The sequence below is a fragment of the Phyllopteryx taeniolatus genome, chromosome 10, assembly GCF_024500385.1.
Source record: "Phyllopteryx taeniolatus isolate TA_2022b chromosome 10, UOR_Ptae_1.2, whole genome shotgun sequence".
In the NCBI taxonomy this organism is placed as follows: domain Eukaryota; kingdom Metazoa; phylum Chordata; class Actinopteri; order Syngnathiformes; family Syngnathidae; genus Phyllopteryx; species Phyllopteryx taeniolatus.
Genome location: NC_084511.1, coordinates 19,737,633 through 19,746,178, shown reverse-complemented (window position 1 = coordinate 19,746,178; position 8,546 = coordinate 19,737,633). Strand labels below are relative to the sequence as shown.

The following is an 8,546-nucleotide window of genomic DNA, read 5'->3' as shown; positions in this document are numbered from 1 at the left end:
GCCAATATATGTTGCTATGTGGAAGCTACTTTTGATCGCCGAAAACAAAGAGGCTGTGCGTGACCATAAATAATGTTACTAATGACTGTCAGATACGAGGGAGCCCATTTCTGTATAATTGACACTAATGTACCCCGCAGGGCTAATTATTGGACATCTTGGTGAATTAAATTTGTATCCTTTTAAGGGTCAAAGATGTGTTAAGGGGATATATATACGAAGAACACATTTGAGGGCCTCATCCTTGTGACAATTGGCCCCTGTGCCCCGAAAGTCTGAGAGTCTTATTTCTGAGAGTAAGAGGACAGCATGGCATCGTGCAGAAGAGCGGTGTGTGCCACACCCCCTGATCCGCGGTGCGGTGGTATGATCCACGGATGGTGTTATAGCGGCGCGGAGGCTCGGCAGCATCAGCAATAGCAACAGCAGTCAGTCAGTCAGTCTGATCGGGTTCAAGTGCGGCTCATCGTCGCAGCTTGCCGGGCGCCCTTCTGTCACGCACCGCTCTGCCTGACTCTCGCATTAGCAGACCCCCCTCCCTCTGCGGCGTCAACATCGAAGCGGAACCGGCAGACTCCGAGGTGGCGTCGCAGCCACGTTCGGCAAAGGCACCGCGTCGCGGGGTTCCGATTCTGCTGCGGGCGGGTGGGATTATTCTTGCTCCGCATTTTGGATCTTAAACGTGGATTTGGACCGACAAAGAATGGCTGCTGCACGTCGGGAAGGTAAGCGTCCTGTTGTGGCCTCACGCAAGGCGTGCGTGCGGTTGTCAGCGCTGTTGCTTGGCCGAAGGCGGCTCGGCTGCCGGGACAACGTGAGTTGACAGGAAATGGTCATCAGCTGTTCTCGTCTGCGTGCTGTAGTGTGCGGTGCAACGCGGGCGCGTGCGAATAACGCTCGACGTACACACAAGACTGTGACATACAGTACACGCTTGCAAAGTGCCACATTGGCAGCCCCGAGCCGCTCCAATGCTGGCTGGTGCCACTCCATCAGCATCAGCACTAAAGTAGCCTAATGATGCCAACAGGGCCACATGAGGTCCACAGGGTTTAGAGCTCTCTGACTGGACCCCTTTATTTAACCACAATCGTAGCCTACTGGACCGTATTGGTCAAAAAGCACAGACTTGCCTGATTTTATACAATGCCAAAAGTGTAATATTTTGACAAAAAGGGTCTGCAGGTCCAGAAGGCAAAGCAGATGTGACACTTTTTATATGGCTCCTGTAATACAGTAACATTCTGAATACAGAACGCTGTGGCATCCCCAAGCAAGATTTCATTATTGAGCTGCATATCATATTTTCCCCACATTGGATGACTTTAAAATGAATGAGGGAATGAGGTTGAATATGTAATTAAGGGCAGCAAAACGCTTTTTTATAAATCATAATTTAATAAAGAAATGAAAGAAGTCACCATAATTTGCACCAGTATGGATATGCTCGGATAGATTTAAATTATACCTTCTCTCTTCTTCACACTATAATTGCTTTCAGTAAACCACTGAAGACATATGTTGACCAAGTAATACATAAATCAGCACATATATATCTCAATAATTGACAAAAAGACAAAAACAACTTTAATACACAATTTGTTAATTATGCTTTATTCAGCAAGGCATTGAAAAAAAATAGTTTTCTTTTTGTCAACGCAAATCTATTTAATCAGAAACTTCAATTTATTGCAATGTACTATTCCTGCAGCAACCATTACAATTCAAGCAGAAAATAGGGAATGTATTTCTGTTTTACTCCATCATTTTTAAACCCAAATAAAATTGCAATGTACAGTATGTGTGACACTGTCCTACCTGAAGCTGTCCATGATGAGGCGAGCACCGTTCTTTATTTATTTTTTCTCGGCGTGTGCCTTATTGATAATGAAATAAGACCATCTGTCTCTGTTCTTTTTTTCTTTTTTTATTAACAGATCATCTGTGCATGGGGGTTACATACTATACACACACACACACACAAGCTGCAAGCCCTTTCTCACACACTCCAACGTACAACCTGGGGCACACACACACACACAAAACCAACGAGTGTTGATGTTTGTGCATTAAACTTGTCATCTCCATACGGATGCTTCTTTTAGACCCTTTCACTGGTAATTAAGAGGATATCTTATATGCCACACCCATTATGGCGACTCTTTGAATTGAAATGTCACATTACCAATTACACCCCTGCTCATGCCACTGATACGGCATTGGCATTTCTGTCAGTTGTCCAACATGGCTAATCAATCCGTCCGACATTCCTCCTTTCACTCATAATCACATCAATTTGAGCCAGTTGACTCCTCAGCAGCAGTTTGAGGCCAGCAGTGCAGCGATACTAATGATCTCGTTCAGCTGTTGCTCTCATTTTTTAATTTTCAGTCCTGTTTGCAAGGGGGTTCGCACATATGGTGCGATGGAAATTTGAAGAAGCATGCTAGCTCATCTCCATGTCTTGGTGTCAGATCATTATTGTAGTGCAACAGAGGCACTGCAACGTTAGAAGTTTTGCCCGTCAACATATCCCATTGTCCCATGAGGAGAAGACGCTCAAAAGTCATCACGTGTGTGATACTAAAGTGCCTGAGATTTGAGTGAAACGGCATTGTCTTTGTGTAGTGCGGCCTTGTACCAAACAGCAGGGGGTTGTTTTTTTTTGGGGGGGGGGGGGGGTTTGGATGTTCTTTTTTGTTATCCAGCCCTGCATTATTAATAAATTTTCATTTCAGGAATGCTGTTGCCCATGGCACCGTAATGCTCTCTTCTCCGGCGGAATTGTTCAGACGTTTCACGCTGTCCCACAATGTTGCTGCCAAACGACTTTTCTTAAATAAATTTGAAGTCATGAATTAGTGAGAGGACAATGTGAGAGGCACAGGGGATGTTCATAACACAACACACATACAGCAGTACTGCACGATCACTACGTCGACCACGGCAGTAAGAACCAATTTGAAGCTCAGTATGACATTTTACCCCCCACTTCTCTCTCTGCGTGTCCATCATATATGATAAGAATGTAATTGCTAGGAAAGCTCAAATGATCACCACTCTACCAATTATTTTACAGTAACAGAACAGATGACAAGACAATTAGACTTGGATGCACAAATGCACACACACTTAAACATTACGCAACTTCAAACATTTGCCTTCTCGCTCTAGTGTAACACCGCTCCATTGTCAATAGGAATTGTGTAACAAATCTTGCAGTGCTAATTAACATTTCTTCTAATCAGCTGGCAGTCGTTGAACCCTGCAAAAAAAGAAAATCTCATACAGTTTTTAAAATAAGAATCGGCAACTGTTCTTATATCTCTATATCTATACTATAGCTATAGATCTATATCTATCTATACTAAATGAGACTATATCTCATTTGAATTTGACTAATTTTCAAAACTACTCCCCTTTGTCAACTTTGTTAGTGCATGCTCACATTTTGGATTAAAACATAATACACTACTTTATGACCCTAACACTCTGTATATTGCCACTATTTTAAAGTGATTAGAATTAGATTTGCAAATGGCTTTTTAGATTTTAGTCTACAATGTGAACATACTGTATGTGTGCTCGGCGTCTATATTTTTCACTGTACTCTTTCATACAATAATGCATGCTGATACAACAGCCTTTATTTTAATGCTGAAACTAAAAGTAGAAGTAAAAGAAAAGAACAAAAATACATAAAAAACAAATTCACCTTCATTTTGTGTTGGCACAGACAAATTCACACATGTGCCTGCCTGCACACGCTCATGCACACACACACATACACGCGCACACACAGCTCGGGTTGTAGCATGTATGCCAGAGGCAATTTTCTTTTAAGTATTTGGCTTTGTCTCAACTGGCATCTCCAGCTCTTTATTCCATCTTGTGTTCGTCCATTGGGCTCTGGGCAAAAGTCAGGACCTATATGTGCTTTAACAAGAGGCAAAGTGTTGTATGAGAATTGTATAGTGAAAATGCAATTGCAGCCTTCCTTCACACTCCTGCACCTTCAACACCCTGCTTCTCTGTCTAACGACAAAAGGATCAGAGCCTCAAGAGGCTTACTGGTCAGGCCACTCCACCTTTCTTTAAAATATGAGATTAATTTGCCAAGAGGAGTGTGGCGTGTGCATTTTTTAGCATGTGAAGAGGAGTGTTAAAGGAGCGTGGCTAGCTGGAGGGCTGAGACAGAAAAGCTGTCAGAAAGAGGCTGCGGTCATTTCTGAGTGCTTAATTTGTCTGCAGTGGATTGTGACATATTGTGGGCTTTTCCCTAGAATAGCACCTTCCACATAATGCAAATATTGGGTTAGTCAAGGCGTATTATTTGGTTTTGGAATGTCGAAGCAGTAATACACATACGTGTTAGGCAGAAATTCACACTGACCCCACACACTGTAACTGCTACACTATCATCCCCCAACATACGTACGCACACAAAGAAAGGCGATGCCCACCTACAGGGACACATTTCTCACTGTGAAATTTTTTATTAATCAAGTCAGCGGACAATTTTAGAAGACAGAAAATCAATATTTGTTTCTTCACAGATTTATTGCTACATAAATTGTCCTTCACATCGGCCTGCAAATCTTGGCATTGTTGTCAAAACAATTAAGTCAAAATCCATTATATTTGTCTTGTTGATTCAAAGGACAAAATGGAGTGTGTTCCAGACAGCCTTTACTGAGAGACCAGGAATTGACCTTCAGTTTAGTACATGTTATCGAGGAAGGAAGGTTTCAGTCCAAAATAGCTTTCTCTTTAAATCTTGCTCCTCTCAAAATTAACGTGAAAAAGAAAATAAATTTCAAACAAATGCTGACAAAATTGATTGAACTCAAAGCAAGTCGACCGCTTCATTTTAGAAAACAATTAAAGAACAGACCATTCATCAAATTCTGCAACTAAGTAAGAAATGATTTATGAGTATGACTTATTTATATGTGTAACTTTGCTATATGACTATGAAGTGATTTACATGGACAAACTACTTGCTTGTTGCGTACTTGCAAGATTAAACAGTGATTGTATGCTGTACATTCCCTCCTCTAAACGAGTTCATTTATTCGCTGCTGAGTGGTAAATAGCCTCATGTGGATATCGCCAGCAATATTCATGGCTTTACTTTTGCTAGATTATCATGAATTATTAACTCATGGAAAAGATGAATAGCTCTAAAACGGTGCTTGATGCTACTCTGTTGGAGGCCTTGTTGTATGCATGCATACAGTGCAATCAGGTTAATGAATTTTTCCAGCATGAGTTTTCTGTTTTTGTTGTTGAGGTTAATTTCAGCAAAAGTCTTGATCCACCATGAACTCTTTTTTTTTTTTTTTTTTTTTTTAAAAAGTATGTGTATCATTGTCAAAATTGACTTCCAACTGCACAGGGAGAAGCTCTCTGTTGATTGCCAGCCAAAATGCCAAGGCAAAGTGCACAAAGAAAAGTCATTTGAGCAAATAATGTAACCAGAATGTACGCCAATAAAATCGTGGCTGGTTTGTGCAGCTGCTTTTGAACTAACACTGGCCTGAATGTCTGAAATGACACATTTTACAGCATGCGCTACTTGTAATTCTCACCCAATGTGCCCAGAAAAAAATGATTGTTGGTTTGTTCTGTTAAATCTGCCTAGAAGCACAATGGTTCATTTGAGAAGCACCAAAATGAGAAATGCAAATATTTTAGGAACAGATAACAAACAAAGAAACTATGCAAAGAGCAAATAACATACAATGAGACTACCATTTTCACAATATATTTTTCAAGGTTAAAGTTACCAAAAAGTAGTTTATAAAGCAAAACATTTCTTAAACAACACTGCCTAAAGTCAAGCATTCCATCTTAACCTTGACGTCACGCATTTCTATTTTATCATTTACAAGAACCAGAACTGCAGCATGAGTCTTCTGAATGAGTCTTCTCGCCATTGAGAATGTTCTTCACTCTTTGGTAGGAGGCGCTTCCCTTTCAAGGCTGCTGTATTTTGTCTGTCCATCTATCATTCTCTCATGGAAACAACTATAGAGCTCAGGGATAAGAATCTATAGGGAGCAGTAAGGCTTTTCAGATTAGGGACTTTACAAAAATCCTTCTTCCGGATCATATTCTTCCATTTTTCAGATAGCAAACCTCATGATGTAAAGAAATGATGGAAAACTATTCCCCTTAGTATTCAGAAATTAATCTCTAATGCTGCTTAATAGTCATAGGAGATCTCTTCGGCAACTCCTTTTCAGCTCACTTATTTCTCCATAATCAACGACTTAATTAAGGAGCTATGCAGGAAGTACTGTCTTACTTGCTAACAACTGAATCGAATTTCTGGCATTGATTTATCAATTAATTCTGCCCCTGTATTGCCGCTACTTTGCTTATCTTTGAGAAGTAGAGGTTTTAGCAGCCAAATGCATTATTGAAAGAGGATTTTTAGCGAGCAGTGGCTGATGCGGAGAGCTTAGGCGCTTGTCAGTCTTGATGTAAAGCTTTATTTGCAAAACGAGTTAGTGTGAACAGCCTTTTAGGCCTGCAAGGAGGACAGTGACATGTATTTATCTTGCAAAAGAGGAGGAATATCAATTGTGTTGAATAAGGCTTTGCCTTGTCAGGAATATTGATTAAGTGGTTTTAGGGGGTGTCTCTGGCTCTGTGTGTGTCGGTGTATTTGTGGTCAAATTCCTTTCTGGCTCGCCAAGGTAAAGCAGCGTGGTGCATATGTGTCTTTGCATAGTCACATCTGTTTAAGTTTTTTTTTTTTCTCCTTTTGGGGAATCAGCTTCAGATCGGTGAGAAAGTCTAAGTGAGTATCATGTAACGAACTTGGCTTTCGAGTTAGAAGTAGTATGAAAGAGAAATACTGTATATCTTATCCGAGATCTTTAAGGGAGAAGGTTGTCGAGACAAAATCAGACGAATGAGAATGCTCACACTGGAAGCCACATTGAAAGCTCATTCAAGCAAAGCCACTTGATTTGACCCATATGCACAACAGTCAATGATCCAGTTTGGTTTCTTGGTTACCAACAAAAAATGATTTTCTGAGGGAACAAACATTTTTGGCCCTATTTTCATGTTTATCAAGCCCCGTACTTGGTGTAATTCTTCAAGGAGTCCGGAAAAGCCTACTAGAACATTTGAACTTTATTTGGGGTTAATCAGAGACATTTTAAATGGTACCAGGTGTGTGCTGACTCCCATTTAACATGCATCTGAATGTGACTGGTTCATTATTATTACAGCGACATCCCCAGTAATAAGAGGATGTGCGCACTTGTTATTATTTTTAATTATTTAATTATTATTTTAATAATTATTTTTACGTCCCTTCTCTTAAACGATATATTTATTTAATTGAGCTGTACAGCTTATAGGTCACATTTAACGTGTCAATTTATTTTGAAACGATTTAACTTTTTTATAGCAGAAAAACCTGGCATTTGAACATGAGTGTGGAGACTTTTTATATATAAATTAGTGATTTGCCACCATCTTGTGGCATCTATAGGTAAAACAAAAATCACAAAACGAAATCAAACAAAACAAATCTTTTTAGGGTTGGCGTTAGAGCTGCATGATTATGGCCAAAATAATAATCACGATTATTTTGATCAATATTGTAATCACGATTATTAATCACGATTATTCGCCACACACGCTGGGATTCAAACCCCGGTCCTCAGAACTGTGAGGCAGATGTGCTAACCAGTCGTTCACCGTGCCGCCGCTTCATATATTACTACATTGGAAATCCATGCCCTTTTAAGCTTTTATTTTGAAGTTGGCCACAGAGCGTGGCCCTTAATGAAACCTTAACCGTACGTTCGCCACCTGGTGGTTGGCTGCACTGCTGCAAATGAAACCCTTTTCATATGCAGCAGTGCCCGCATTTTAAATGAAAAAAAGAAATCACAGACGATGAGGCTCATTTAATCATGGCAGCCAAAATCGCGATCGCGATTAAAATTTCGTTAATTGTGCAACCCTAGTTGGTGTCAGCTACTTCGGGATTTTTACTGTTGTGGCAAGGCCCAGTCCTTATCCCCTGGAAATGGCCCAGATTCCATGTATTCAAATAACATACAGTAATTCCCCGCTATCCGCTGGAAATACGGACCGAGTCATTGACAACGCCCAATATGTGTATAATTGCCAATATTGATTGTTTTAACTGTGATCCCAAAATTGTTTAATACTGTATCATTTCAAACTCATTTTAACTTCAATGTAAATTATTTTATCTGACTTTGAAAATGCATTGGAAGTGCATGTGTACATGCAGTGTCCGTAACTTCCAATAACAACCCGAGCTAAATTTATTTCCTCCCCGAAAAAAAACCCCCACCATTAGGTGAATTTGTAAATAGTGAATGTCAGATATGCGGGGGATTACGATGTGGGGAGAAACCCTAGTACCCAGAGAAAATCCACAAGAGCACTCGGAGAGAATGCAACCTCCACACAGAGAAGCAAGAGTCGAGTTGAACCCAGATGCTACGAGACAGATGTGCTAACCACATTGTGGTGCATCGTGCTGCCCC

General features: G+C 40.4%; 1 protein-coding gene across 2 annotated transcripts in view; it reads left to right on the top strand.

The window, feature by feature from the left end:
• The first annotated feature begins 355 nt into the window (after positions 1-355).
• Positions 356-8,546, top strand: part of tenm1 (teneurin transmembrane protein 1) — a 220,131-nt gene continuing 211,940 nt past the window's right edge. For both annotated transcript variants that reach the window (XM_061786698.1, XM_061786697.1), the window contains exon 1: positions 356-725. The gene's annotated coding sequence lies outside the window, so the exon portion shown is untranslated. The remainder of the gene's footprint in view (positions 726-8,546) is intronic.